Below are 26,786 nucleotides of genomic sequence, written 5' to 3' on the forward strand. Positions count from 1 at the left end.
CAGAGACCCGCGGCCACAGGCTGCGTGCCCACAGGACCTCCCCGGGACAGAGGGTCCGTGGCAGGCAGGCAGCACACAGCCTGTGGTCTCTGTGGGGAGCAACTCGGATTGGACTGAGTTACTGGAATTAAGACTTATTCTATGCATCTGCTCTCCCACAATATGGCGCTGGGAGAGGAGAAAACAGCTTCTATGCAGCTGCCTCTTGCCAACTTGAGTGATGACCTCCAGGAGCTGATCCTGCTCCTGATTGGAGGAGAGCAGCGTACTTGGCGTGTGGGCAGCCGAGTTGGGATTGGCGGAAGAGGACTATAAAGGAGGAGAGAGACAACATGCACCAGGAACATCTAAGGGGAACACCTGTGCAGCCCCCGAGAGAGCCGGCCGGCCGGCCGGCGGTGTGCCGCTCCCCCGCGGAAGTGGGGAATGTGGCAGGGGGAACCGCCCTTCCACGGAGGTGGAAGGGACGGTAGCCAACCCGGGAAGAACCAGCAGCAAACCCGGGGAGGGCCGAGCAGACGAAAGAACAGCGCAGGGTCCTGTGTCGTTCCTCCATGAAGAGGGGGAGCGACAGTCTCGAACTGGCTGCCGGGCTGGAGGGTGCGGGTCGCGCTGAAGCGCCCCACCCTCCCGTGAGGGAACGGGCGCTGAGGACGGAAATCCCTCTGTGCCACGAAGGGTGTCGGGGTGTGCGACTGTGTGCCCCTTGTGTAGGCGTGTGTGTGTGTGTGTGTGTGTGTGTGTGAGTGCCCACGCGAGCGTGCGGCGGGGGTGATTCCGTGCGCTGCCGCCCTCCTTCCCGACCTGCTGCCCCACTTGGGCCCCCGTGACCGAGCGGGGACAAGGGTCCCCAGGCCCTCAGCTGTCCTCGCGGCGTGGGAGTGTGTGGAGGCGCGGCGGCCGTGCCGGGGGAGGGCGGGCGACCTGTGCGTCAGCGGTGGGGGGGCTGCTGGCGGCCGGGTAGGAGGGAAGGCCCGGGCCGCGGTGGTGTGGGGCGCCGAACCCCCTGGTGCCGGGACCCGCGAGCCGCGGGGCGCAGCCCTGGGCAGGCGTGGAGGCTGCCGGGCACGGCTGGCGTGTGGCTGGGCGATGGCGGCAGGCAGGGGATCCGGCCTAGAAAGAGAGAGTAGGAGTTCCCTGTGGCCAGCGGCAGCCGGAGGAGGTTGGCTCCCCTTGGCTTGGCGGCAGCGTGCCGACTGGGCGCCCGGTGCTGCAGGTCCTGGGCTGGGCAGGCGGAGGGCTGGAGTTCGGGCACTGGTGCAGGGCTAGGCGGAGGGCGGCTGAGGAGGAGGGGGGGGGAGGAGGAGAAGAGAAGAGAAGAGAAAAGAGGGAGGAGGCGGAGGAGAAGCGGCAGCGGGAGCGGGAGCGGGAATGGGAATGGGAATGGGAATGGGAGTGAGAGCGGGGAGCGGGCAGGAGGAGGAGGAGGAGGCGGCGGCGGCGGCGGCGGCGGCTGTGCGGGCGCGCACTCAAGAGGGGCCTGGAGGCAGCCTCTGGCGTCTACGGCCATACCACCCTGAACGCGCCCGATCTCGTCTGATCTCGGAAGCTAAGCAGGGTCGGGCCTGGTTAGTACTTGGATGGGAGACCGCCTGGGAATACCGGGTGCTGTAGGCTTTTGCCCCGCGGCACCCTCCCCTTTTGCTCGCCTTTGGCTGGCTGCCTAGCCACGCCCCCATCCGCCAGCCCGCACGCCGGGACCCCTGCGACCCCCAACGCAGCTCCAGCAGGGGGCAGAAGCCCGACCCCTCCACCTGGCAGCCCCAGCCCGCCCGCGCCTCGGGCCTGGGCCTGGGCCTGGGCCTGGGCACGGGCACGGGCACGGGCACGGGCACGGGCGGGCCGGCCAGCTGTCCCCGGCTGCCGCAGCCCCACCGCCAACCCCGGGGCCCACCCCGGGACACAGGCCACGCCCCGCGCCATCCAGCGCGCCCCCTCCAACCCCAAACCAGCGACTCACCGCCCGCCAGGGCGCTCCCCTGCCGGCCGCCCCAACCCCGCAGCCCGCCGCACCAGCAGCTCCCGGCACCTGCACTCCCACCGCCCCTCCCGGGCTCCTGTCTCCCAGGGAGCCCAATGACTGTGACCACGACCACGACCACGACCACCGCCCGAAGACGACGCCAGGGCGCGGTTGCCCACCACTCAGGGCCCGGTGCCTCGCGCAGCCCAACCCGCGGGCCCTCTGCGCCACCTGGCCGTGCGGCGGCCACGCGCCACAGCCGCGGAAGCCCTCCAGAGCGCAAAGGAGGGACCCCACACCAAGCCTCGCAGGCAATACAGGCACCCTCTCCCTCTGTCTCTGACTTACACCAACACCTACACGTCTCTCTCTCTTTCTCTCTCTCTCTCTGTCTCTCTCTCCTCTCTCTGTCCCCCTCTCCCCCATCAGCCCTGACTCACACAGCATCCAAACGGGGCACCCTTTTGGCAGGCCAGGCAGAGACCCGCGGCCACAGGCTGCGTGCCCACAGGACCTCCCCGGGACAGAGGGTCCGTGGCAGGCAGGCAGCACACAGCCTGTGGTCTCTGTGGGGAGCAACTCGGATTGGACTGAGTTACTGGAATTAAGACTTATTCTATGCATCTGCTCTCCCACAATATGGCGCTGGGAGAGGAGAAAACAGCTTCTATGCAGCTGCCTCTTGCCAACTTGAGTGATGACCTCCAGGAGCTGATCCTGCTCCTGATTGGAGGAGAGCAGCGTACTTGGCGTGTGGGCAGCCGAGTTGGGATTGGCGGAAGAGGACTATAAAGGAGGAGAGAGACAACATGCACCAGGAACATCTAAGGGGAACACCTGTGCAGCCCCCGAGAGAGCCGGCCGGCCGGCCGGCGGTGTGCCGCTCCCCCGCGGAAGTGGGGAATGTGGCAGGGGGAACCGCCCTTCCACGGAGGTGGAAGGGACGGTAGCCAACCCGGGAAGAACCAGCAGCAAACCCGGGGAGGGCCGAGCAGACGAAAGAACAGCGCAGGGTCCTGTGTCGTTCCTCCATGAAGAGGGGGAGCGACAGTCTCGAACTGGCTGCCGGGCTGGAGGGTGCGGGTCGCGCTGAAGCGCCCCACCCTCCCGTGAGGGAACGGGCGCTGAGGACGGAAATCCCTCTGTGCCACGAAGGGTGTCGGGGTGTGCGACTGTGTGCCCCTTGTGTAGGCGTGTGTGTGTGTGTGTGTGTGTGTGTGTGAGTGCCCACGCGAGCGTGCGGCGGGGGTGATTCCGTGCGCTGCCGCCCTCCTTCCCGACCTGCTGCCCCACTTGGGCCCCCGTGACCGAGCGGGGACAAGGGTCCCCAGGCCCTCAGCTGTCCTCGCGGCGTGGGAGTGTGTGGAGGCGCGGCGGCCGTGCCGGGGGAGGGCGGGCGACCTGTGCGTCAGCGGTGGGGGGGCTGCTGGCGGCCGGGTAGGAGGGAAGGCCCGGGCCGCGGTGGTGTGGGGCGCCGAACCCCCTGGTGCCGGGACCCGCGAGCCGCGGGGCGCAGCCCTGGGCAGGCGTGGAGGCTGCCGGGCACGGCTGGCGTGTGGCTGGGCGATGGCGGCAGGCAGGGGATCCGGCCTAGAAAGAGAGAGTAGGAGTTCCCTGTGGCCAGCGGCAGCCGGAGGAGGTTGGCTCCCCTTGGCTTGGCGGCAGCGTGCCGACTGGGCGCCCGGTGCTGCAGGTCCTGGGCTGGGCAGGCGGAGGGCTGGAGTTCGGGCACTGGTGCAGGGCTAGGCGGAGGGCGGCTGAGGAGGAGGGGGGGGGAGGAGGAGAAGAGAAGAGAAGAGAAAAGAGGGAGGAGGCGGAGGAGAAGCGGCAGCGGGAGCGGGAGCGGGAATGGGAATGGGAATGGGAATGGGAATGGGAGTGAGAGCGGGGAGCGGGCAGGAGGAGGAGGAGGAGGCGGCGGCGGCGGCGGCGGCGGCGGCTGTGCGGGCGCGCACTCAAGAGGGGCCTGGAGGCAGCCTCTGGCGTCTACGGCCATACCACCCTGAACGCGCCCGATCTCGTCTGATCTCGGAAGCTAAGCAGGGTCGGGCCTGGTTAGTACTTGGATGGGAGACCGCCTGGGAATACCGGGTGCTGTAGGCTTTTGCCCCGCGGCACCCTCCCCTTTTGCTCGCCTTTGGCTGGCTGCCTAGCCACGCCCCCATCCGCCAGCCCGCACGCCGGGACCCCTGCGACCCCCAACGCAGCTCCAGCAGGGGGCAGAAGCCCGACCCCTCCACCTGGCAGCCCCAGCCCGCCCGCGCCTCGGGCCTGGGCCTGGGCCTGGGCCTGGGCACGGGCACGGGCACGGGCACGGGCACGGGCGGGCCGGCCAGCTGTCCCCGGCTGCCGCAGCCCCACCGCCAACCCCGGGGCCCACCCCGGGACACAGGCCACGCCCCGCGCCATCCAGCGCGCCCCCTCCAACCCCAAACCAGCGACTCACCGCCCGCCAGGGCGCTCCCCTGCCGGCCGCCCCAACCCCGCAGCCCGCCGCACCAGCAGCTCCCGGCACCTGCACTCCCACCGCCCCTCCCGGGCTCCTGTCTCCCAGGGAGCCCAATGACTGTGACCACGACCACGACCACGACCACCGCCCGAAGACGACGCCAGGGCGCGGTTGCCCACCACTCAGGGCCCGGTGCCTCGCGCAGCCCAACCCGCGGGCCCTCTGCGCCACCTGGCCGTGCGGCGGCCACGCGCCACAGCCGCGGAAGCCCTCCAGAGCGCAAAGGAGGGACCCCACACCAAGCCTCGCAGGCAATACAGGCACCCTCTCCCTCTGTCTCTGACTTACACCAACACCTACACGTCTCTCTCTCTTTCTCTCTCTCTCTCTGTCTCTCTCTCCTCTCTCTGTCCCCCTCTCCCCCATCAGCCCTGACTCACACAGCATCCAAACGGGGCACCCTTTTGGCAGGCCAGGCAGAGACCCGCGGCCACAGGCTGCGTGCCCACAGGACCTCCCCGGGACAGAGGGTCCGTGGCAGGCAGGCAGCACACAGCCTGTGGTCTCTGTGGGGAGCAACTCGGATTGGACTGAGTTACTGGAATTAAGACTTATTCTATGCATCTGCTCTCCCACAATATGGCGCTGGGAGAGGAGAAAACAGCTTCTATGCAGCTGCCTCTTGCCAACTTGAGTGATGACCTCCAGGAGCTGATCCTGCTCCTGATTGGAGGAGAGCAGCGTACTTGGCGTGTGGGCAGCCGAGTTGGGATTGGCGGAAGAGGACTATAAAGGAGGAGAGAGACAACATGCACCAGGAACATCTAAGGGGAACACCTGTGCAGCCCCCGAGAGAGCCGGCCGGCCGGCCGGCGGTGTGCCGCTCCCCCGCGGAAGTGGGGAATGTGGCAGGGGGAACCGCCCTTCCACGGAGGTGGAAGGGACGGTAGCCAACCCGGGAAGAACCAGCAGCAAACCCGGGGAGGGCCGAGCAGACGAAAGAACAGCGCAGGGTCCTGTGTCGTTCCTCCATGAAGAGGGGGAGCGACAGTCTCGAACTGGCTGCCGGGCTGGAGGGTGCGGGTCGCGCTGAAGCGCCCCACCCTCCCGTGAGGGAACGGGCGCTGAGGACGGAAATCCCTCTGTGCCACGAAGGGTGTCGGGGTGTGCGACTGTGTGCCCCTTGTGTAGGCGTGTGTGTGTGTGTGTGTGTGTGTGTGAGTGCCCACGCGAGCGTGCGGCGGGGGTGATTCCGTGCGCTGCCGCCCTCCTTCCCGACCTGCTGCCCCACTTGGGCCCCCGTGACCGAGCGGGGACAAGGGTCCCCAGGCCCTCAGCTGTCCTCGCGGCGTGGGAGTGTGTGGAGGCGCGGCGGCCGTGCCGGGGGAGGGCGGGCGACCTGTGCGTCAGCGGTGGGGGGGCTGCTGGCGGCCGGGTAGGAGGGAAGGCCCGGGCCGCGGTGGTGTGGGGCGCCGAACCCCCTGGTGCCGGGACCCGCGAGCCGCGGGGCGCAGCCCTGGGCAGGCGTGGAGGCTGCCGGGCACGGCTGGCGTGTGGCTGGGCGATGGCGGCAGGCAGGGGATCCGGCCTAGAAAGAGAGAGTAGGAGTTCCCTGTGGCCAGCGGCAGCCGGAGGAGGTTGGCTCCCCTTGGCTTGGCGGCAGCGTGCCGACTGGGCGCCCGGTGCTGCAGGTCCTGGGCTGGGCAGGCGGAGGGCTGGAGTTCGGGCACTGGTGCAGGGCTAGGCGGAGGGCGGCTGAGGAGGAGGGGGGGGGAGGAGGAGAAGAGAAGAGAAGAGAAAAGAGGGAGGAGGCGGAGGAGAAGCGGCAGCGGGAGCGGGAGCGGGAATGGGAATGGGAATGGGAATGGGAGTGAGAGCGGGGAGCGGGCAGGAGGAGGAGGAGGAGGCGGCGGCGGCGGCGGCGGCTGTGCGGGCGCGCACTCAAGAGGGGCCTGGAGGCAGCCTCTGGCGTCTACGGCCATACCACCCTGAACGCGCCCGATCTCGTCTGATCTCGGAAGCTAAGCAGGGTCGGGCCTGGTTAGTACTTGGATGGGAGACCGCCTGGGAATACCGGGTGCTGTAGGCTTTTGCCCCGCGGCACCCTCCCCTTTTGCTCGCCTTTGGCTGGCTGCCTAGCCACGCCCCCATCCGCCAGCCCGCACGCCGGGACCCCTGCGACCCCCAACGCAGCTCCAGCAGGGGGCAGAAGCCCGACCCCTCCACCTGGCAGCCCCAGCCCGCCCGCGCCTCGGGCCTGGGCCTGGGCCTGGGCCTGGGCACGGGCACGGGCACGGGCACGGGCACGGGCACGGGCGGGCCGGCCAGCTGTCCCCGGCTGCCGCAGCCCCACCGCCAACCCCGGGGCCCACCCCGGGACACAGGCCACGCCCCGCGCCATCCAGCGCGCCCCCTCCAACCCCAAACCAGCGACTCACCGCCCGCCAGGGCGCTCCCCTGCCGGCCGCCCCAACCCCGCAGCCCGCCGCACCAGCAGCTCCCGGCACCTGCACTCCCACCGCCCCTCCCGGGCTCCTGTCTCCCAGGGAGCCCAATGACTGTGACCACGACCACGACCACGACCACCGCCCGAAGACGACGCCAGGGCGCGGTTGCCCACCACTCAGGGCCCGGTGCCTCGCGCAGCCCAACCCGCGGGCCCTCTGCGCCACCTGGCCGTGCGGCGGCCACGCGCCACAGCCGCGGAAGCCCTCCAGAGCGCAAAGGAGGGACCCCACACCAAGCCTCGCAGGCAATACAGGCACCCTCTCCCTCTGTCTCTGACTTACACCAACACCTACACGTCTCTCTCTCTTTCTCTCTCTCTCTCTGTCTCTCTCTCCTCTCTCTGTCCCCCTCTCCCCCATCAGCCCTGACTCACACAGCATCCAAACGGGGCACCCTTTTGGCAGGCCAGGCAGAGACCCGCGGCCACAGGCTGCGTGCCCACAGGACCTCCCCGGGACAGAGGGTCCGTGGCAGGCAGGCAGCACACAGCCTGTGGTCTCTGTGGGGAGCAACTCGGATTGGACTGAGTTACTGGAATTAAGACTTATTCTATGCATCTGCTCTCCCACAATATGGCGCTGGGAGAGGAGAAAACAGCTTCTATGCAGCTGCCTCTTGCCAACTTGAGTGATGACCTCCAGGAGCTGATCCTGCTCCTGATTGGAGGAGAGCAGCGTACTTGGCGTGTGGGCAGCCGAGTTGGGATTGGCGGAAGAGGACTATAAAGGAGGAGAGAGACAACATGCACCAGGAACATCTAAGGGGAACACCTGTGCAGCCCCCGAGAGAGCCGGCCGGCCGGCCGGCGGTGTGCCGCTCCCCCGCGGAAGTGGGGAATGTGGCAGGGGGAACCGCCCTTCCACGGAGGTGGAAGGGACGGTAGCCAACCCGGGAAGAACCAGCAGCAAACCCGGGGAGGGCCGAGCAGACGAAAGAACAGCGCAGGGTCCTGTGTCGTTCCTCCATGAAGAGGGGGAGCGACAGTCTCGAACTGGCTGCCGGGCTGGAGGGTGCGGGTCGCGCTGAAGCGCCCCACCCTCCCGTGAGGGAACGGGCGCTGAGGACGGAAATCCCTCTGTGCCACGAAGGGTGTCGGGGTGTGCGACTGTGTGCCCCTTGTGTAGGCGTGTGTGTGTGTGTGTGTGTGTGTGTGTGAGTGCCCACGCGAGCGTGCGGCGGGGGTGATTCCGTGCGCTGCCGCCCTCCTTCCCGACCTGCTGCCCCACTTGGGCCCCCGTGACCGAGCGGGGACAAGGGTCCCCAGGCCCTCAGCTGTCCTCGCGGCGTGGGAGTGTGTGGAGGCGCGGCGGCCGTGCCGGGGGAGGGCGGGCGACCTGTGCGTCAGCGGTGGGGGGGCTGCTGGCGGCCGGGTAGGAGGGAAGGCCCGGGCCGCGGTGGTGTGGGGCGCCGAACCCCCTGGTGCCGGGACCCGCGAGCCGCGGGGCGCAGCCCTGGGCAGGCGTGGAGGCTGCCGGGCACGGCTGGCGTGTGGCTGGGCGATGGCGGCAGGCAGGGGATCCGGCCTAGAAAGAGAGAGTAGGAGTTCCCTGTGGCCAGCGGCAGCCGGAGGAGGTTGGCTCCCCTTGGCTTGGCGGCAGCGTGCCGACTGGGCGCCCGGTGCTGCAGGTCCTGGGCTGGGCAGGCGGAGGGCTGGAGTTCGGGCACTGGTGCAGGGCTAGGCGGAGGGCGGCTGAGGAGGAGGGGGGGGGAGGAGGAGAAGAGAAGAGAAGAGAAAAGAGGGAGGAGGCGGAGGAGAAGCGGCAGCGGGAGCGGGAGCGGGAGCGGGAATGGGAATGGGAATGGGAATGGGAGTGAGAGCGGGGAGCGGGCAGGAGGAGGAGGAGGAGGCGGCGGCGGCGGCGGCGGCGGCGGCTGTGCGGGCGCGCACTCAAGAGGGGCCTGGAGGCAGCCTCTGGCGTCTACGGCCATACCACCCTGAACGCGCCCGATCTCGTCTGATCTCGGAAGCTAAGCAGGGTCGGGCCTGGTTAGTACTTGGATGGGAGACCGCCTGGGAATACCGGGTGCTGTAGGCTTTTGCCCCGCGGCACCCTCCCCTTTTGCTCGCCTTTGGCTGGCTGCCTAGCCACGCCCCCATCCGCCAGCCCGCACGCCGGGACCCCTGCGACCCCCAACGCAGCTCCAGCAGGGGGCAGAAGCCCGACCCCTCCACCTGGCAGCCCCAGCCCGCCCGCGCCTCGGGCCTGGGCCTGGGCCTGGGCCTGGGCACGGGCACGGGCACGGGCACGGGCACGGGCGGGCCGGCCAGCTGTCCCCGGCTGCCGCAGCCCCACCGCCAACCCCGGGGCCCACCCCGGGACACAGGCCACGCCCCGCGCCATCCAGCGCGCCCCCTCCAACCCCAAACCAGCGACTCACCGCCCGCCAGGGCGCTCCCCTGCCGGCCGCCCCAACCCCGCAGCCCGCCGCACCAGCAGCTCCCGGCACCTGCACTCCCACCGCCCCTCCCGGGCTCCTGTCTCCCAGGGAGCCCAATGACTGTGACCACGACCACGACCACGACCACCGCCCGAAGACGACGCCAGGGCGCGGTTGCCCACCACTCAGGGCCCGGTGCCTCGCGCAGCCCAACCCGCGGGCCCTCTGCGCCACCTGGCCGTGCGGCGGCCACGCGCCACAGCCGCGGAAGCCCTCCAGAGCGCAAAGGAGGGACCCCACACCAAGCCTCGCAGGCAATACAGGCACCCTCTCCCTCTGTCTCTGACTTACACCAACACCTACACGTCTCTCTCTCTTTCTCTCTCTCTCTCTGTCTCTCTCTCCTCTCTCTGTCCCCCTCTCCCCCATCAGCCCTGACTCACACAGCATCCAAACGGGGCACCCTTTTGGCAGGCCAGGCAGAGACCCGCGGCCACAGGCTGCGTGCCCACAGGACCTCCCCGGGACAGAGGGTCCGTGGCAGGCAGGCAGCACACAGCCTGTGGTCTCTGTGGGGAGCAACTCGGATTGGACTGAGTTACTGGAATTAAGACTTATTCTATGCATCTGCTCTCCCACAATATGGCGCTGGGAGAGGAGAAAACAGCTTCTATGCAGCTGCCTCTTGCCAACTTGAGTGATGACCTCCAGGAGCTGATCCTGCTCCTGATTGGAGGAGAGCAGCGTACTTGGCGTGTGGGCAGCCGAGTTGGGATTGGCGGAAGAGGACTATAAAGGAGGAGAGAGACAACATGCACCAGGAACATCTAAGGGGAACACCTGTGCAGCCCCCGAGAGAGCCGGCCGGCCGGCCGGCGGTGTGCCGCTCCCCCGCGGAAGTGGGGAATGTGGCAGGGGGAACCGCCCTTCCACGGAGGTGGAAGGGACGGTAGCCAACCCGGGAAGAACCAGCAGCAAACCCGGGGAGGGCCGAGCAGACGAAAGAACAGCGCAGGGTCCTGTGTCGTTCCTCCATGAAGAGGGGGAGCGACAGTCTCGAACTGGCTGCCGGGCTGGAGGGTGCGGGTCGCGCTGAAGCGCCCCACCCTCCCGTGAGGGAACGGGCGCTGAGGACGGAAATCCCTCTGTGCCACGAAGGGTGTCGGGGTGTGCGACTGTGTGCCCCTTGTGTAGGCGTGTGTGTGTGTGTGTGTGTGTGTGTGTGTGAGTGCCCACGCGAGCGTGCGGCGGGGGTGATTCCGTGCGCTGCCGCCCTCCTTCCCGACCTGCTGCCCCACTTGGGCCCCCGTGACCGAGCGGGGACAAGGGTCCCCAGGCCCTCAGCTGTCCTCGCGGCGTGGGAGTGTGTGGAGGCGCGGCGGCCGTGCCGGGGGAGGGCGGGCGACCTGTGCGTCAGCGGTGGGGGGGCTGCTGGCGGCCGGGTAGGAGGGAAGGCCCGGGCCGCGGTGGTGTGGGGCGCCGAACCCCCTGGTGCCGGGACCCGCGAGCCGCGGGGCGCAGCCCTGGGCAGGCGTGGAGGCTGCCGGGCACGGCTGGCGTGTGGCTGGGCGATGGCGGCAGGCAGGGGATCCGGCCTAGAAAGAGAGAGTAGGAGTTCCCTGTGGCCAGCGGCAGCCGGAGGAGGTTGGCTCCCCTTGGCTTGGCGGCAGCGTGCCGACTGGGCGCCCGGTGCTGCAGGTCCTGGGCTGGGCAGGCGGAGGGCTGGAGTTCGGGCACTGGTGCAGGGCTAGGCGGAGGGCGGCTGAGGAGGAGGGGGGGGGAGGAGGAGAAGAGAAGAGAAGAGAAAAGAGGGAGGAGGCGGAGGAGAAGCGGCAGCGGGAGCGGGAGCGGGAATGGGAATGGGAATGGGAATGGGAATGGGAGTGAGAGCGGGGAGCGGGCAGGAGGAGGAGGAGGAGGCGGCGGCGGCGGCGGCGGCGGCGGCTGTGCGGGCGCGCACTCAAGAGGGGCCTGGAGGCAGCCTCTGGCGTCTACGGCCATACCACCCTGAACGCGCCCGATCTCGTCTGATCTCGGAAGCTAAGCAGGGTCGGGCCTGGTTAGTACTTGGATGGGAGACCGCCTGGGAATACCGGGTGCTGTAGGCTTTTGCCCCGCGGCACCCTCCCCTTTTGCTCGCCTTTGGCTGGCTGCCTAGCCACGCCCCCATCCGCCAGCCCGCACGCCGGGACCCCTGCGACCCCCAACGCAGCTCCAGCAGGGGGCAGAAGCCCGACCCCTCCACCTGGCAGCCCCAGCCCGCCCGCGCCTCGGGCCTGGGCCTGGGCCTGGGCCTGGGCACGGGCACGGGCACGGGCACGGGCACGGGCGGGCCGGCCAGCTGTCCCCGGCTGCCGCAGCCCCACCGCCAACCCCGGGGCCCACCCCGGGACACAGGCCACGCCCCGCGCCATCCAGCGCGCCCCCTCCAACCCCAAACCAGCGACTCACCGCCCGCCAGGGCGCTCCCCTGCCGGCCGCCCCAACCCCGCAGCCCGCCGCACCAGCAGCTCCCGGCACCTGCACTCCCACCGCCCCTCCCGGGCTCCTGTCTCCCAGGGAGCCCAATGACTGTGACCACGACCACGACCACGACCACCGCCCGAAGACGACGCCAGGGCGCGGTTGCCCACCACTCAGGGCCCGGTGCCTCGCGCAGCCCAACCCGCGGGCCCTCTGCGCCACCTGGCCGTGCGGCGGCCACGCGCCACAGCCGCGGAAGCCCTCCAGAGCGCAAAGGAGGGACCCCACACCAAGCCTCGCAGGCAATACAGGCACCCTCTCCCTCTGTCTCTGACTTACACCAACACCTACACGTCTCTCTCTCTTTCTCTCTCTCTCTCTGTCTCTCTCTCCTCTCTCTGTCCCCCTCTCCCCCATCAGCCCTGACTCACACAGCATCCAAACGGGGCACCCTTTTGGCAGGCCAGGCAGAGACCCGCGGCCACAGGCTGCGTGCCCACAGGACCTCCCCGGGACAGAGGGTCCGTGGCAGGCAGGCAGCACACAGCCTGTGGTCTCTGTGGGGAGCAACTCGGATTGGACTGAGTTACTGGAATTAAGACTTATTCTATGCATCTGCTCTCCCACAATATGGCGCTGGGAGAGGAGAAAACAGCTTCTATGCAGCTGCCTCTTGCCAACTTGAGTGATGACCTCCAGGAGCTGATCCTGCTCCTGATTGGAGGAGAGCAGCGTACTTGGCGTGTGGGCAGCCGAGTTGGGATTGGCGGAAGAGGACTATAAAGGAGGAGAGAGACAACATGCACCAGGAACATCTAAGGGGAACACCTGTGCAGCCCCCGAGAGAGCCGGCCGGCCGGCCGGCGGTGTGCCGCTCCCCCGCGGAAGTGGGGAATGTGGCAGGGGGAACCGCCCTTCCACGGAGGTGGAAGGGACGGTAGCCAACCCGGGAAGAACCAGCAGCAAACCCGGGGAGGGCCGAGCAGACGAAAGAACAGCGCAGGGTCCTGTGTCGTTCCTCCATGAAGAGGGGGAGCGACAGTCTCGAACTGGCTGCCGGGCTGGAGGGTGCGGGTCGCGCTGAAGCGCCCCACCCTCCCGTGAGGGAACGGGCGCTGAGGACGGAAATCCCTCTGTGCCACGAAGGGTGTCGGGGTGTGCGACTGTGTGCCCCTTGTGTAGGCGTGTGTGTGTGTGTGTGTGTGTGTGTGAGTGCCCACGCGAGCGTGCGGCGGGGGTGATTCCGTGCGCTGCCGCCCTCCTTCCCGACCTGCTGCCCCACTTGGGCCCCCGTGACCGAGCGGGGACAAGGGTCCCCAGGCCCTCAGCTGTCCTCGCGGCGTGGGAGTGTGTGGAGGCGCGGCGGCCGTGCCGGGGGAGGGCGGGCGACCTGTGCGTCAGCGGTGGGGGGGCTGCTGGCGGCCGGGTAGGAGGGAAGGCCCGGGCCGCGGTGGTGTGGGGCGCCGAACCCCCTGGTGCCGGGACCCGCGAGCCGCGGGGCGCAGCCCTGGGCAGGCGTGGAGGCTGCCGGGCACGGCTGGCGTGTGGCTGGGCGATGGCGGCAGGCAGGGGATCCGGCCTAGAAAGAGAGAGTAGGAGTTCCCTGTGGCCAGCGGCAGCCGGAGGAGGTTGGCTCCCCTTGGCTTGGCGGCAGCGTGCCGACTGGGCGCCCGGTGCTGCAGGTCCTGGGCTGGGCAGGCGGAGGGCTGGAGTTCGGGCACTGGTGCAGGGCTAGGCGGAGGGCGGCTGAGGAGGAGGGGGGGGGAGGAGGAGAAGAGAAGAGAAGAGAAAAGAGGGAGGAGGCGGAGGAGAAGCGGCAGCGGGAGCGGGAGCGGGAATGGGAATGGGAATGGGAATGGGAGTGAGAGCGGGGAGCGGGCAGGAGGAGGAGGAGGAGGCGGCGGCGGCGGCGGCGGCGGCTGTGCGGGCGCGCACTCAAGAGGGGCCTGGAGGCAGCCTCTGGCGTCTACGGCCATACCACCCTGAACGCGCCCGATCTCGTCTGATCTCGGAAGCTAAGCAGGGTCGGGCCTGGTTAGTACTTGGATGGGAGACCGCCTGGGAATACCGGGTGCTGTAGGCTTTTGCCCCGCGGCACCCTCCCCTTTTGCTCGCCTTTGGCTGGCTGCCTAGCCACGCCCCCATCCGCCAGCCCGCACGCCGGGACCCCTGCGACCCCCAACGCAGCTCCAGCAGGGGGCAGAAGCCCGACCCCTCCACCTGGCAGCCCCAGCCCGCCCGCGCCTCGGGCCTGGGCCTGGGCCTGGGCCTGGCACGGGCACGGGCACGGGCACGGGCACGGGCACGGGCACGGGCGGGCCGGCCAGCTGTCCCCGGCTGCCGCAGCCCCACCGCCAACCCCGGGGCCCACCCCGGGACACAGGCCACGCCCCGCGCCATCCAGCGCGCCCCCTCCAACCCCAAACCAGCGACTCACCGCCCGCCAGGGCGCTCCCCTGCCGGCCGCCCCAACCCCGCAGCCCGCCGCACCAGCAGCTCCCGGCACCTGCACTCCCACCGCCCCTCCCGGGCGGCTCCTGTCTCCCAGGGAGCCCAATGACTGTGACCACGACCACGACCACGACCACCGCCCGAAGACGACGCCAGGGCGCGGTTGCCCACCACTCAGGGCCCGGTGCCTCGCGCAGCCCAACCCGCGGGCCCTCTGCGCCACCTGGCCGTGCGGCGGCCACGCGCCACAGCCGCGGAAGCCCTCCAGAGCGCAAAGGAGGGACCCCACACCAAGCCTCGCAGGCAATACAGGCACCCTCTCCCTCTGTCTCTGACTTACACCAACACCTACACGTCTCTCTCTCTTTCTCTCTCTCTCTCTGTCTCTCTCTCCTCTCTCTGTCCCCCTCTCCCCCATCAGCCCTGACTCACACAGCATCCAAACGGGGCACCCTTTTGGCAGGCCAGGCAGAGACCCGCGGCCACAGGCTGCGTGCCCACAGGACCTCCCCGGGACAGAGGGTCCGTGGCAGGCAGGCAGCACACAGCCTGTGGTCTCTGTGGGGAGCAACTCGGATTGGACTGAGTTACTGGAATTAAGACTTATTCTATGCATCTGCTCTCCCACAATATGGCGCTGGGAGAGGAGAAAACAGCTTCTATGCAGCTGCCTCTTGCCAACTTGAGTGATGACCTCCAGGAGCTGATCCTGCTCCTGATTGGAGGAGAGCAGCGTACTTGGCGTGTGGGCAGCCGAGTTGGGATTGGCGGAAGAGGACTATAAAGGAGGAGAGAGACAACATGCACCAGGAACATCTAAGGGGAACACCTGTGCAGCCCCCGAGAGAGCCGGCCGGCCGGCCGGCGGTGTGCCGCTCCCCCGCGGAAGTGGGGAATGTGGCAGGGGGAACCGCCCTTCCACGGAGGTGGAAGGGACGGTAGCCAACCCGGGAAGAACCAGCAGCAAACCCGGGGAGGGCCGAGCAGACGAAAGAACAGCGCAGGGTCCTGTGTCGTTCCTCCATGAAGAGGGGGAGCGACAGTCTCGAACTGGCTGCCGGGCTGGAGGGTGCGGGTCGCGCTGAAGCGCCCCACCCTCCCGTGAGGGAACGGGCGCTGAGGACGGAAATCCCTCTGTGCCACGAAGGGTGTCGGGGTGTGCGACTGTGTGCCCCTTGTGTAGGCGTGTGTGTGTGTGTGTGTGTGTGTGTGTGAGTGCCCACGCGAGCGTGCGGCGGGGGTGATTCCGTGCGCTGCCGCCCTCCTTCCCGACCTGCTGCCCCACTTGGGCCCCCGTGACCGAGCGGGGACAAGGGTCCCCAGGCCCTCAGCTGTCCTCGCGGCGTGGGAGTGTGTGGAGGCGCGGCGGCCGTGCCGGGGGAGGGCGGGCGACCTGTGCGTCAGCGGTGGGGGGGCTGCTGGCGGCCGGGTAGGAGGGAAGGCCCGGGCCGCGGTGGTGTGGGGCGCCGAACCCCCTGGTGCCGGGACCCGCGAGCCGCGGGGCGCAGCCCTGGGCAGGCGTGGAGGCTGCCGGGCACGGCTGGCGTGTGGCTGGGCGATGGCGGCAGGCAGGGGATCCGGCCTAGAAAGAGAGAGTAGGAGTTCCCTGTGGCCAGCGGCAGCCGGAGGAGGTTGGCTCCCCTTGGCTTGGCGGCAGCGTGCCGACTGGGCGCCCGGTGCTGCAGGTCCTGGGCTGGGCAGGCGGAGGGCTGGAGTTCGGGCACTGGTGCAGGGCTAGGCGGAGGGCGGCTGAGGAGGAGGGGGGGGGAGGAGGAGAAGAGAAGAGAAGAGAAAAGAGGGAGGAGGCGGAGGAGAAGCGGCAGCGGGAGCGGGAGCGGGAATGGGAATGGGAATGGGAATGGGAGTGAGAGCGGGGAGCGGGCAGGAGGAGGAGGAGGAGGCGGCGGCGGCGGCGGCGGCGGCGGCGGCGGCTGTGCGGGCGCGCACTCAAGAGGGGCCTGGAGGCAGCCTCTGGCGTCTACGGCCATACCACCCTGAACGCGCCCGATCTCGTCTGATCTCGGAAGCTAAGCAGGGTCGGGCCTGGTTAGTACTTGGATGGGAGACCGCCTGGGAATACCGGGTGCTGTAGGCTTTTGCCCCGCGGCACCCTCCCCTTTTGCTCGCCTTTGGCTGGCTGCCTAGCCACGCCCCCATCCGCCAGCCCGCACGCCGGGACCCCTGCGACCCCCAACGCAGCTCCAGCAGGGGGCAGAAGCCCGACCCCTCCACCTGGCAGCCCCAGCCCGCCCGCGCCTCGGGCCTGGGCCTGGGCCTGGGCCTGGGCACGGGCACGGGCACGGGCACGGGCACGGGCGGGCCGGCCAGCTGTCCCCGGCTGCCGCAGCCCCACCGCCAACCCCGGGGCCCACCCCGGGACACAGGCCACGCCCCGCGCCATCCAGCGCGCCCCCTCCAACCCCAAACCAGCGACTCACCGCCCGCCAGGGCGCTCCCCTGCCGGCCGCCCCAACCCCGCAGCCCGCCGCACCAGCAGCTCCCGGCACCTGCACTCCCACCGCCCCTCCCGGGCTCCTGTCTCCCAGGGAGCCCAATGACTGTGACCACGACCACGACCACGACCACCGCCCGAAGACGACGCCAGGGCGCGGTTGCCCACCACTCAGGGCCCGGTGCCTCGCGCAGCCCAACCCGCGGGCCCTCTGCGCCACCTGGCCGTGCGGCGGCCACGCGCCACAGCCGCGGAAGCCCTCCAGAGCGCAAAGGAGGGACCCCACACCAAGCCTCGCAGGCAATACAGGCACCCTCTCCCTCTGTCTCTGACTTACACCAACACCTACACGTCTCTCTCTCTTTCTCTCTCTCTCTCTGTCTCTCTCTCCTCTCTCTGTCCCCCTCTCCCCCATCAGCCCTGACTCACACAGCATCCAAACGGGGCACCCTTTTGGCAGGCCAGGCAGAGACCCGCGGCCACAGGCTGCGTGCCCACAGGACCTCCCCGGGACAGAGGGTCCGTGGCAGGCAGGCAGCACACAGCCTGTGGTCTCTGTGGGGAGCAACTCGGATTGGACTGAGTTACTGGAATTAAGACTTATTCTATGCATCTGCTCTCCCACAATATGGCGCTGGGAGAGGAGAAAACAGCTTCTATGCAGCTGCCTCTTGCCAACTTGAGTGATGACCTCCAGGAGCTGATCCTGCTCCTGATTGGAGGAGAGCAGCGTACTTGGCGTGTGGGCAGCCGAGTTGGGATTGGCGGAAGAGGACTATAAAGGAGGAGAGAGACAACATGCACCAGGAACATCTAAGGGGAACACCTGTGCAGCCCCCGAGAGAGCCGGCCGGCCGGCCGGCGGTGTGCCGCTCCCCCGCGGAAGTGGGGAATGTGGCAGGGGGAACCGCCCTTCCACGGAGGTGGAAGGGACGGTAGCCAACCCGGGAAGAACCAGCAGCAAACCCGGGGAGGGCCGAGCAGACGAAAGAACAGCGCAGGGTCCTGTGTCGTTCCTCCATGAAGAGGGGGAGCGACAGTCTCGAACTGGCTGCCGGGCTGGAGGGTGCGGGTCGCGCTGAAGCGCCCCACCCTCCCGTGAGGGAACGGGCGCTGAGGACGGAAATCCCTCTGTGCCACGAAGGGTGTCGGGGTGTGCGACTGTGTGCCCCTTGTGTAGGCGTGTGTGTGTGTGTGTGTGTGTGTGTGTGAGTGCCCACGCGAGCGTGCGGCGGGGGTGATTCCGTGCGCTGCCGCCCTCCTTCCCGACCTGCTGCCCCACTTGGGCCCCCGTGACCGAGCGGGGACAAGGGTCCCCAGGCCCTCAGCTGTCCTCGCGGCGTGGGAGTGTGTGGAGGCGCGGCGGCCGTGCCGGGGGAGGGCGGGCGACCTGTGCGTCAGCGGTGGGGGGGCTGCTGGCGGCCGGGTAGGAGGGAAGGCCCGGGCCGCGGTGGTGTGGGGCGCCGAACCCCCTGGTGCCGGGACCCGCGAGCCGCGGGGCGCAGCCCTGGGCAGGCGTGGAGGCTGCCGGGCACGGCTGGCGTGTGGCTGGGCGATGGCGGCAGGCAGGGGATCCGGCCTAGAAAGAGAGAGTAGGAGTTCCCTGTGGCCAGCGGCAGCCGGAGGAGGTTGGCTCCCCTTGGCTTGGCGGCAGCGTGCCGACTGGGCGCCCGGTGCTGCAGGTCCTGGGCTGGGCAGGCGGAGGGCTGGAGTTCGGGCACTGGTGCAGGGCTAGGCGGAGGGCGGCTGAGGAGGAGGGGGGGGGAGGAGGAGAAGAGAAGAGAAGAGAAAAGAGGGAGGAGGCGGAGGAGAAGCGGCAGCGGGAGCGGGAGCGGGAATGGGAATGGGAATGGGAATGGGAGTGAGAGCGGGGAGCGGGCAGGAGGAGGAGGAGGAGGCGGCGGCGGCGGCGGCGGCGGCGGCGGCTGTGCGGGCGCGCACTCAAGAGGGGCCTGGAGGCAGCCTCTGGCGTCTACGGCCATACCACCCTGAACGCGCCCGATCTCGTCTGATCTCGGAAGCTAAGCAGGGTCGGGCCTGGTTAGTACTTGGATGGGAGACCGCCTGGGAATACCGGGTGCTGTAGGCTTTTGCCCCGCGGCACCCTCCCCTTTTGCTCGCCTTTGGCTGGCTGCCTAGCCACGCCCCCATCCGCCAGCCCGCACGCCGGGACCCCTGCGACCCCCAACGCAGCTCCAGCAGGGGGCAGAAGCCCGACCCCTCCACCTGGCAGCCCCAGCCCGCCCGCGCCTCGGGCCTGGGCCTGGGCCTGGGCCTGGGCACGGGCACGGGCACGGGCACGGGCACGGGCACGGGCGGGCCGGCCAGCTGTCCCCGGCTGCCGCAGCCCCACCGCCAACCCCGGGGCCCACCCCGGGACACAGGCCACGCCCCGCGCCATCCAGCGCGCCCCCTCCAACCCCAAACCAGCGACTCACCGCCCGCCAGGGCGCTCCCCTGCCGGCCGCCCCAACCCCGCAGCCCGCCGCACCAGCAGCTCCCGGCACCTGCACTCCCACCGCCCCTCCCGGGCTCCTGTCTCCCAGGGAGCCCAATGACTGTGACCACGACCACGACCACGACCACCGCCCGAAGACGACGCCAGGGCGCGGTTGCCCACCACTCAGGGCCCGGTGCCTCGCGCAGCCCAACCCGCGGGCCCTCTGCGCCACCTGGCCGTGCGGCGGCCACGCGCCACAGCCGCGGAAGCCCTCCAGAGCGCAAAGGAGGGACCCCACACCAAGCCTCGCAGGCAATACAGGCACCCTCTCCCTCTGTCTCTGACTTACACCAACACCTACACGTCTCTCTCTCTTTCTCTCTCTCTCTCTGTCTCTCTCTCCTCTCTCTGTCCCCCTCTCCCCCATCAGCCCTGACTCACACAGCATCCAAACGGGGCACCCTTTTGGCAGGCCAGGCAGAGACCCGCGGCCACAGGCTGCGTGCCCACAGGACCTCCCCGGGACAGAGGGTCCGTGGCAGGCAGGCAGCACACAGCCTGTGGTCTCTGTGGGGAGCAACTCGGATTGGACTGAGTTACTGGAATTAAGACTTATTCTATGCATCTGCTCTCCCACAATATGGCGCTGGGAGAGGAGAAAACAGCTTCTATGCAGCTGCCTCTTGCCAACTTGAGTGATGACCTCCAGGAGCTGATCCTGCTCCTGATTGGAGGAGAGCAGCGTACTTGGCGTGTGGGCAGCCGAGTTGGGATTGGCGGAAGAGGACTATAAAGGAGGAGAGAGACAACATGCACCAGGAACATCTAAGGGGAACACCTGTGCAGCCCCCGAGAGAGCCGGCCGGCCGGCCGGCGGTGTGCCGCTCCCCCGCGGAAGTGGGGAATGTGGCAGGGGGAACCGCCCTTCCACGGAGGTGGAAGGGACGGTAGCCAACCCGGGAAGAACCAGCAGCAAACCCGGGGAGGGCCGAGCAGACGAAAGAACAGCGCAGGGTCCTGTGTCGTTCCTCCATGAAGAGGGGGAGCGACAGTCTCGAACTGGCTGCCGGGCTGGAGGGTGCGGGTCGCGCTGAAGCGCCCCACCCTCCCGTGAGGGAACGGGCGCTGAGGACGGAAATCCCTCTGTGCCACGAAGGGTGTCGGGGTGTGCGACTGTGTGCCCCTTGTGTAGGCGTGTGTGTGTGTGTGTGTGTGTGTGTGTGAGTGCCCACGCGAGCGTGCGGCGGGGGTGATTCCGTGCGCTGCCGCCCTCCTTCCCGACCTGCTGCCCCACTTGGGCCCCCGTGACCGAGCGGGGACAAGGGTCCCCAGGCCCTCAGCTGTCCTCGCGGCGTGGGAGTGTGTGGAGGCGCGGCGGCCGTGCCGGGGGAGGGCGGGCGACCTGTGCGTCAGCGGTGGGGGGGCTGCTGGCGGCCGGGTAGGAGGGAAGGCCCGGGCCGCGGTGGTGTGGGGCGCCGAACCCCCTGGTGCCGGGACCCGCGAGCCGCGGGGCGCAGCCCTGGGCAGGCGTGGAGGCTGCCGGGCACGGCTGGCGTGTGGCTGGGCGATGGCGGCAGGCAGGGGATCCGGCCTAGAAAGAGAGAGTAGGAGTTCCCTGTGGCCAGCGGCAGCCGGAGGAGGTTGGCTCCCCTTGGCTTGGCGGCAGCGTGCCGACTGGGCGCCCGGTGCTGCAGGTCCTGGGCTGGGCAGGCGGAGGGCTGGAGTTCGGGCACTGGTGCAGGGCTAGGCGGAGGGCGGCTGAGGAGGAGGGGGGGGGAGGAGGAGAAGAGAAGAGAAGAGAAAAGAGGGAGGAGGCGGAGGAGAAGCGGCAGCGGGAGCGGGAGCGGGAATGGGAATGGGAATGGGAATGGGAGTGAGAGCGGGGAGCGGGCAGGAGGAGGAGGAGGAGGCGGCGGCGGCGGCGGCGGCGGCGGCTGTGCGGGCGCGCACTCAAGAGGGGCCTGGAGGCAGCCTCTGGCGTCTACGGCCATACCACCCTGAACGCGCCCGATCTCGTCTGATCTCGGAAGCTAAGCAGGGTCGGGCCTGGTTAGTACTTGGATGGGAGACCGCCTGGGAATACCGGGTGCTGTAGGCTTTTGCCCCGCGGCACCCTCCCCTTTTGCTCGCCTTTGGCTGGCTGCCTAGCCACGCCCCCATCCGCCAGCCCGCACGCCGGGACCCCTGCGACCCCCAACGCAGCTCCAGCAGGGGGCAGAAGCCCGACCCCTCCACCTGGCAGCCCCAGCCCGCCCGCGCCTCGGGCCTGGGCCTGGGCCTGGGCCTGGGCACGGGCACGGGCACGGGCACGGGCACGGGCACGGGCGGGCCGGCCAGCTGTCCCCGGCTGCCGCAGCCCCACCGCCAACCCCGGGGCCCACCCCGGGACACAGGCCACGCCCCGCGCCATCCAGCGCGCCCCCTCCAACCCCAAACCAGCGACTCACCGCCCGCCAGGGCGCTCCCCTGCCGGCCGCCCCAACCCCGCAGCCCGCCGCACCAGCAGCTCCCGGCACCTGCACTCCCACCGCCCCTCCCGGGCTCCTGTCTCCCAGGGAGCCCAATGACTGTGACCACGACCACGACCACGACCACCGCCCGAAGACGACGCCAGGGCGCGGTTGCCCACCACTCAGGGCCCGGTGCCTCGCGCAGCCCAACCCGCGGGCCCTCTGCGCCACCTGGCCGTGCGGCGGCCACGCGCCACAGCCGCGGAAGCCCTCCAGAGCGCAAAGGAGGGACCCCACACCAAGCCTCGCAGGCAATACAGGCACCCTCTCCCTCTGTCTCTGACTTACACCAACACCTACACGTCTCTCTCTCTTTCTCTCTCTCTCTCTGTCTCTCTCTCCTCTCTCTGTCCCCCTCTCCCCCATCAGCCCTGACTCACACAGCATCCAAACGGGGCACCCTTTTGGCAGGCCAGGCAGAGACCCGCGGCCACAGGCTGCGTGCCCACAGGACCTCCCCGGGACAGAGGGTCCGTGGCAGGCAGGCAGCACACAGCCTGTGGTCTCTGTGGGGAGCAACTCGGATTGGACTGAGTTACTGGAATTAAGACTTATTCTATGCATCTGCTCTCCCACAATATGGCGCTGGGAGAGGAGAAAACAGCTTCTATGCAGCTGCCTCTTGCCAACTTGAGTGATGACCTCCAGGAGCTGATCCTGCTCCTGATTGGAGGAGAGCAGCGTACTTGGCGTGTGGGCAGCCGAGTTGGGATTGGCGGAAGAGGACTATAAAGGAGGAGAGAGACAACATGCACCAGGAACATCTAAGGGGAACACCTGTGCAGCCCCCGAGAGAGCCGGCCGGCCGGCCGGCGGTGTGCCGCTCCCCCGCGGAAGTGGGGAATGTGGCAGGGGGAACCGCCCTTCCACGGAGGTGGAAGGGACGGTAGCCAACCCGGGAAGAACCAGCAGCAAACCCGGGGAGGGCCGAGCAGACGAAAGAACAGCGCAGGGTCCTGTGTCGTTCCTCCATGAAGAGGGGGAGCGACAGTCTCGAACTGGCTGCCGGGCTGGAGGGTGCGGGTCGCGCTGAAGCGCCCCACCCTCCCGTGAGGGAACGGGCGCTGAGGACGGAAATCCCTCTGTGCCACGAAGGGTGTCGGGGTGTGCGACTGTGTGCCCCTTGTGTAGGCGTGTGTGTGTGTGTGTGTGTGTGTGTGTGAGTGCCCACGCGAGCGTGCGGCGGGGGTGATTCCGTGCGCTGCCGCCCTCCTTCCCGACCTGCTGCCCCACTTGGGCCCCCGTGACCGAGCGGGGACAAGGGTCCCCAGGCCCTCAGCTGTCCTCGCGGCGTGGGAGTGTGTGGAGGCGCGGCGGCCGTGCCGGGGGAGGGCGGGCGACCTGTGCGTCAGCGGTGGGGGGGCTGCTGGCGGCCGGGTAGGAGGGAAGGCCCGGGCCGCGGTGGTGTGGGGCGCCGAACCCCCTGGTGCCGGGACCCGCGAGCCGCGGGGCGCAGCCCTGGGCAGGCGTGGAGGCTGCCGGGCACGGCTGGCGTGTGGCTGGGCGATGGCGGCAGGCAGGGGATCCGGCCTAGAAAGAGAGAGTAGGAGTTCCCTGTGGCCAGCGGCAGCCGGAGGAGGTTGGCTCCCCTTGGCTTGGCGGCAGCGTGCCGACTGGGCGCCCGGTGCTGCAGGTCCTGGGCTGGGCAGGCGGAGGGCTGGAGTTCGGGCACTGGTGCAGGGCTAGGCGGAGGGCGGCTGAGGAGGAGGGGGGGGGAGGAGGAGAAGAGAAGAGAAGAGAAAAGAGGGAGGAGGCGGAGGAGAAGCGGCAGCGGGAGCGGGAGCGGGAATGGGAATGGGAATGGGAATGGGAGTGAGAGCGGGGAGCGGGCAGGAGGAGGAGGAGGAGGCGGCGGCGGCGGCGGCGGCGGCGGCGGCGGCTGTGCGGGCGCGCACTCAAGAGGGGCCTGGAGGCAGCCTCTGGCGTCTACGGCCATACCACCCTGAACGCGCCCGATCTCGTCTGATCTCGGAAGCTAAGCAGGGTCGGGCCTGGTTAGTACTTGGATGGGAGACCGCCTGGGAATACCGGGTGCTGTAGGCTTTTGCCCCGCGGCACCCTCCCCTTTTGCTCGCCTTTGGCTGGCTGCCTAGCCACGCCCCCATCCGCCAGCCCGCACGCCGGGACCCCTGCGACCCCCAACGCAGCTCCAGCAGGGGGCAGAAGCCCGACCCCTCCACCTGGCAGCCCCAGCCCGCCCGCGCCTCGGGCCTGGGCCTGGGCCTGGGCCTGGGCACGGGCACGGGCACGGGCACGGGCACGGGCGGGCCGGCCAGCTGTCCCCGGCTGCCGCAGCCCCACCGCCAACCCCGGGGCCCACCCCGGGACACAGGCCACGCCCCGCGCCATCCAGCGCGCCCCCTCCAACCCCAAACCAGCGACTCACCGCCCGCCAGGGCGCTCCCCTGCCGGCCGCCCCAACCCCGCAGCCCGCCGCACCAGCAGCTCCCGGCACCTGCACTCCCACCGCCCCTCCCGGGCTCCTGTCTCCCAGGGAGCCCAATGACTGTGACCACGACCACGACCACGACCACCGCCCGAAGACGACGCCAGGGCGCGGTTGCCCACCACTCAGGGCCCGGTGCCTCGCGCAGCCCAACCCGCGGGCCCTCTGCGCCACCTGGCCGTGCGGCGGCCACGCGCCACAGCCGCGGAAGCCCTCCAGAGCGCAAAGGAGGGACCCCACACCAAGCCTCGCAGGCAATACAGGCACCCTCTCCCTCTGTCTCTGACTTACACCAACACCTACACGTCTCTCTCTCTTTCTCTCTCTCTCTCTGTCTCTCTCTCCTCTCTCTGTCCCCCTCTCCCCCATCAGCCCTGACTCACACAGCATCCAAACGGGGCACCCTTTTGGCAGGCCAGGCAGAGACCCGCGGCCACAGGCTGCGTGCCCACAGGACCTCCCCGGGACAGAGGGTCCGTGGCAGGCAGGCAGCACACAGCCTGTGGTCTCTGTGGGGAGCAACTCGGATTGGACTGAGTTACTGGAATTAAGACTTATTCTATGCATCTGCTCTCCCACAATATGGCGCTGGGAGAGGAGAAAACAGCTTCTATGCAGCTGCCTCTTGCCAACTTGAGTGATGACCTCCAGGAGCTGATCCTGCTCCTGATTGGAGGAGAGCAGCGTACTTGGCGTGTGGGCAGCCGAGTTGGGATTGGCGGAAGAGGACTATAAAGGAGGAGAGAGACAACATGCACCAGGAACATCTAAGGGGAACACCTGTGCAGCCCCCGAGAGAGCCGGCCGGCCGGCCGGCGGTGTGCCGCTCCCCCGCGGAAGTGGGGAATGTGGCAGGGGGAACCGCCCTTCCACGGAGGTGGAAGGGACGGTAGCCAACCCGGGAAGAACCAGCAGCAAACCCGGGGAGGGCCGAGCAGACGAAAGAACAGCGCAGGGTCCTGTGTCGTTCCTCCATGAAGAGGGGGAGCGACAGTCTCGAACTGGCTGCCGGGCTGGAGGGTGCGGGTCGCGCTGAAGCGCCCCACCCTCCCGTGAGGGAACGGGCGCTGAGGACGGAAATCCCTCTGTGCCACGAAGGGTGTCGGGGTGTGCGACTGTGTGCCCCTTGTGTAGGCGTGTGTGTGTGTGTGTGTGTGTGTGTGAGTGCCCACGCGAGCGTGCGGCGGGGGTGATTCCGTGCGCTGCCGCCCTCCTTCCCGACCTGCTGCCCCACTTGGGCCCCCGTGACCGAGCGGGGACAAGGGTCCCCAGGCCCTCAGCTGTCCTCGCGGCGTGGGAGTGTGTGGAGGCGCGGCGGCCGACCTGTGCGTCAGCGGTGGGCGGGCTGCTGGCGGCCGGGTAGGAGGGAAGGCCCGGGCCGCGGTGGTGTGGGGCGCCGAACCCCCTGGTGCCGGGACCCGCGAGCCGCGGGGCGCAGCCCTGGGCAGGCGTGGAGGCTGCCGGGCACGGCTGGCGTGTGGCTGGGCGATGGCGGCAGGCAGGGGATCCGGCCTAGAAAGAGAGAGTAGGAGTTCCCTGTGGCCAGCGGCAGCCGGAGGAGGTTGGCTCCCCTTGGCTTGGCGGCAGCGTGCCGACTGGGCGCCCGGTGCTGCAGGTCCTGGGCTGGGCAGGCGGAGGGCTGGAGTTCGGGCACTGGTGCAGGGCTAGGCGGAGGGCGGCTGAGGAGGAGGGGGGGGGAGGAGGAGAAGAGAAGAGAAGAGAAAAGAGGGAGGAGGTGGAGGAGAAGCGGCAGCGGGAGCGGGAGCGGGAATGGGAATGGGAATGGGAATGGGAGTGAGAGCGGGGAGCGGGCAGGAGGAGGAGGAGGAGGCGGCGGCGGCGGCGGCGGCGGCGGCGGCGGCTGTGCGGGCGCGCACTCAAGAGGGGCCTGGAGGCAGCCTCTGGCGTCTACGGCCATACCACCCTGAACGCGCCCGATCTCGTCTGATCTCGGAAGCTAAGCAGGGTCGGGCCTGGTTAGTACTTGGATGGGAGACCGCCTGGGAATACCGGGTGCTGTAGGCTTTTGCCCCGCGGCACCCTCCCCTTTTGCTCGCCTTTGGCTGGCTGCCTAGCCACGCCCCCATCCGCCAGCCCGCACGCCGGGACCCCTGCGACCCCCAACGCAGCTCCAGCAGGGGGCAGAAGCCCGACCCCTCCACCTGGCAGCCCCAGCCCGCCCGCGCCTCGGGCCTGGGCCTGGGCCTGGGCCTGGGCACGGGCACGGGCACGGGCACGGGCACGGGCGGGCCGGCCAGCTGTCCCCGGCTGCCGCAGCCCCACCGCCAACCCCGGGGCCCACCCCGGGACACAGGCCACGCCCCGCGCCATCCAGCGCGCCCCCTCCAACCCCAAACCAGCGACTCACCGCCCGCCAGGGCGCTCCCCTGCCGGCCGCCCCAACCCCGCAGCCCGCCGCACCAGCAGCTCCCGGCACCTGCACTCCCACCGCCCCTCCCGGGCTCCTGTCTCCCAGGGAGCCCAATGACTGTGACCACGACCACGACCACGACCACCGCCCGAAGACGACGCCAGGGCGCGGTTGCCCACCACTCAGGGCCCGGTGCCTCGCGCAGCCCAACCCGCGGGCCCTCTGCGCCACCTGGCCGTGCGGCGGCCACGCGCCACAGCCGCGGAAGCCCTCCAGAGCGCAAAGGAGGGACCCCACACCAAGCCTCGCAGGCAATACAGGCACCCTCTCCCTCTGTCTCTGACTTACACCAAC

At 69.5% G+C, this 26,786-nt stretch overlaps 11 non-coding genes across 11 annotated transcripts; all 11 read left to right on the plus strand.

Moving 5' to 3' along the window:
* Window positions 1-1,498: 1,498 nt before the first annotated feature.
* On the plus strand, window positions 1,499-1,617 carry LOC138848143 (5S ribosomal RNA). The gene has a single exon (XR_011385955.1). It is a non-coding gene; the product is annotated as a 5S ribosomal RNA (ribosomal RNA).
* A 2,330-nt stretch (window positions 1,618-3,947) lies between these two features.
* On the plus strand, window positions 3,948-4,066 carry LOC138848144 (5S ribosomal RNA). Its single transcript, XR_011385956.1, has one exon. It is a non-coding gene; the product is annotated as a 5S ribosomal RNA (ribosomal RNA).
* Window positions 4,067-6,382: 2,316 nt separating this feature from the next.
* On the plus strand, window positions 6,383-6,501 carry LOC138848145 (5S ribosomal RNA). Its single transcript, XR_011385957.1, has one exon. It is a non-coding gene; the product is annotated as a 5S ribosomal RNA (ribosomal RNA).
* Window positions 6,502-8,837: 2,336 nt separating this feature from the next.
* LOC138848146 (5S ribosomal RNA) lies at window positions 8,838-8,956 on the plus strand. The gene has a single exon (XR_011385958.1). It is a non-coding gene; the product is annotated as a 5S ribosomal RNA (ribosomal RNA).
* Window positions 8,957-11,288: 2,332 nt separating this feature from the next.
* LOC138848147 (5S ribosomal RNA) lies at window positions 11,289-11,407 on the plus strand. Its single transcript, XR_011385959.1, has one exon. It is a non-coding gene; the product is annotated as a 5S ribosomal RNA (ribosomal RNA).
* Window positions 11,408-13,726: 2,319 nt separating this feature from the next.
* LOC138848149 (5S ribosomal RNA) lies at window positions 13,727-13,845 on the plus strand. The gene has a single exon (XR_011385961.1). It is a non-coding gene; the product is annotated as a 5S ribosomal RNA (ribosomal RNA).
* Window positions 13,846-16,189: 2,344 nt separating this feature from the next.
* Window positions 16,190-16,308, plus strand: LOC138848150 (5S ribosomal RNA). Its single transcript, XR_011385962.1, has one exon. It is a non-coding gene; the product is annotated as a 5S ribosomal RNA (ribosomal RNA).
* A 2,327-nt stretch (window positions 16,309-18,635) lies between these two features.
* Window positions 18,636-18,754, plus strand: LOC138848151 (5S ribosomal RNA). Its single transcript, XR_011385963.1, has one exon. It is a non-coding gene; the product is annotated as a 5S ribosomal RNA (ribosomal RNA).
* A 2,330-nt stretch (window positions 18,755-21,084) lies between these two features.
* LOC138848152 (5S ribosomal RNA) lies at window positions 21,085-21,203 on the plus strand. Its single transcript, XR_011385964.1, has one exon. It is a non-coding gene; the product is annotated as a 5S ribosomal RNA (ribosomal RNA).
* A 2,336-nt stretch (window positions 21,204-23,539) lies between these two features.
* On the plus strand, window positions 23,540-23,658 carry LOC138848153 (5S ribosomal RNA). The gene has a single exon (XR_011385965.1). It is a non-coding gene; the product is annotated as a 5S ribosomal RNA (ribosomal RNA).
* Window positions 23,659-25,967: 2,309 nt separating this feature from the next.
* LOC138848154 (5S ribosomal RNA) lies at window positions 25,968-26,086 on the plus strand. The gene has a single exon (XR_011385966.1). It is a non-coding gene; the product is annotated as a 5S ribosomal RNA (ribosomal RNA).
* Window positions 26,087-26,786: the final 700 nt, after the last annotated feature.

This window comes from Oryctolagus cuniculus, unplaced genomic scaffold (assembly GCF_964237555.1).
Source record: "Oryctolagus cuniculus unplaced genomic scaffold, mOryCun1.1 SCAFFOLD_167, whole genome shotgun sequence".
In the NCBI taxonomy this organism is placed as follows: domain Eukaryota; kingdom Metazoa; phylum Chordata; class Mammalia; order Lagomorpha; family Leporidae; genus Oryctolagus; species Oryctolagus cuniculus.